This window comes from Austrofundulus limnaeus, unplaced genomic scaffold (genome assembly GCF_001266775.1).
Source record: "Austrofundulus limnaeus strain Quisiro unplaced genomic scaffold, Austrofundulus_limnaeus-1.0 Scaffold47, whole genome shotgun sequence".
NCBI lineage: Eukaryota > Metazoa > Chordata > Actinopteri > Cyprinodontiformes > Rivulidae > Austrofundulus > Austrofundulus limnaeus.
The window spans coordinates 2108407-2110868 of record NW_013952449.1 but is presented as its reverse complement, the minus strand read 5'-3'; the positions used below and the strand labels follow the sequence as shown (position 1 = coordinate 2110868).

At 36.4% G+C, this 2462-nt stretch overlaps 1 protein-coding gene across 1 annotated transcript in view; it reads right to left on the bottom strand.

The window, feature by feature from the left end:
* Positions 1-2462, bottom strand: part of LOC106517299 (cytochrome P450 2J6) — a 10630-nt gene that overhangs the window by 1741 nt on the left and 6427 nt on the right. The window lies entirely within an intron of this gene.

The following is a 2462-nucleotide window of genomic DNA, read 5'->3' as shown; positions in this document are numbered from 1 at the left end:
TATCTATCTATCTATCTATCTATCTATCTATCTATCTATCTATCTATCTATCTATCTATCTATCTATCTATCTATCTATCTATCTATCTATCTTGATCTGGCATTTTTAATGTCATCTTCCAGATTATTCCATAATTTAATTCCCTGGACTGAAGTACTCCATTCCTTTAAGCTGGTTCTAACTTTAGGTTTGACAAACATCTCTATCCCTTTGAGATTATAACAACTCTCTCTTTTAACAAAGTGTAACTGGATGTTTGAAGGTAATGTGTTTTTATGAGCCCTATACATAACTGATAAAATACCATAATCAACCAAAGCATTGAATTTCAATAACTTTAACTGATGGAACAATGCAATTGATGGGTGATAGTAATGCTTTCTGGTGATAATTCTTACAGCTCTTTTATGTAAAATAAAAATAGGATTTGTAATTGTTTTACATGCTTTTCCCCAAACATCAATACAGTAGATCAAGAGTGAAACAATTATTGCATTATAGAGCTTTATCATTAAATAAATCCTTTTCTTTGTACAATACTGCAATAGATTTCGCTATTTTTGTTCTTTAATGATTTATATGAAGTCTCCTTGTCAGGTTTTCATTAATGGTGACACCCAAAAACTTCACCTCACTGACTCTACAGATCTCAATACCATCGACTCTAAATGGAACATCGACAGTTTTCTTTCTGTTACCGAATATCGAACCCATTCTCATTCCTCCCGCATCAACATACTGTATTGACGCTTGACCAAGCGTCAATATGTTGACGCGCGGGGGGTAACCCACACGTCTGTTCTGTACAAGATGAGGTGGAGGAGGACGAGTCCCTGAACACAGACCCTAAAGTTAACCAATAACCCTGATCCCTCATCTTAACCGTTTTCCCAGACCCTAAATTTAAACATTAGATACGTATGTACAGCCTATCCCTGACCCCAGTCTCTCAAATTAACCATTATCTGCGACCACAGATCCTAAAGTTAACCATTAATCCTGATCCCTCATGTTAACCACAGACCCTAAAGTTAACCATTAATCCTGATCCCTCATGTTAACCACAGACCCTAAAGTTAACCATTAATCCTGATCCCTCATGTTAACAGAGACCCTAACGTTAATAGTTAATCCTGTGACGCAACCTGGGAAAGCCGCGGGTGGCAAGGACGGACGCGCGTCAACATGTTGACGCTTGGGCACAGTCAATGTGTTACGAGTTCGACATGAGAATGTGTTCGAATATCATACAATTAGTCTTATCTAAATTTAATGATAATTTATTGAGTTGAAACCAAGTTTGTATTTTAACAAATTTTGTCTGCATCACCACTAACATCTGTTCCACATCTTTACCAAAACAAAAGAATGTTGTATCGTCTGCAAACAAAACACATTTGAACAACCCTGACACATTTACCAAATCATTTACATATAAAATAAATAATTTTGGTTCAAGTACTGAACCTTGGGGCACTCCACATGTGACATTACTCAGATCTTATTTATTTGAACAAACTGTTTTCTATTTTTCAAACAGATAGCTACCCACTGTAATGCTGGTCCTCTAATACCATATTTGTTTAATTTTCCAATTAGAGTACTGTGCACAATGGTGTTGAAAGCTTTCACTTCTAATTAAAAAAAGGATCCATATATAGGGCTGCACAATGGAAATAAACATGCAAATTCCACCTCTGTGGGTGGAGTTTACGTTTTCTCTGTGTATTCATAAGTTTTCTCTGGGTACTACCACAAACCAGTTAATCTAATTGGTAAATCTTAATTGTCTCTCAGTGTGTCTGTTAAAGCATGAAAGGTTGTTTGGCTCTGTGTGGCCCTGTGATGGACCTGCAACATGTGCAGTGGGGTATCTCATGCCTCACAAAGTAACTGATGGACTTGGGCACCAGTGATCCCCATGACTTGGAAAATATGAAGCAGGTAAAAAAAGATGGCTTTAGTGACCTTTTTCTCTTGTTCAAAATGTAATTTATTGAATTTAATAACAAAAATCATGAAAACTGTTTGGCTCCCCTTTCAAATGTGTTTTATTACAAATGAAAAAATATAGAATTACAATGCAAGCATTGTATCAGGAAACAGGTTCTGGGAAACACATACTAGGGTACTGGGAACTAAGGAACATAGGTACTGGGAAAATAGGTACTGGGGAACATAGATACTGGGGAACAAAGGTAAGGAACATAGATACTGGAGAACATAAGTATTGGGGAGCATATACAGGGGAGCATAGGTACTGAGGAACATGTAGTGGGGAACATAGGTACTAAAGAAAAAAGGTACTGGAGAACATATACAGCGGGTAAAATAAGTATTGAACACGTCAACATTTTTCTCAGTAAGTATATTACTAGAGGTGCTAATAACATGAAATTTTCACCAGATGTCAGTAACAACACAAATGATCCATACATACAAAGAAATCAAACCATAAATG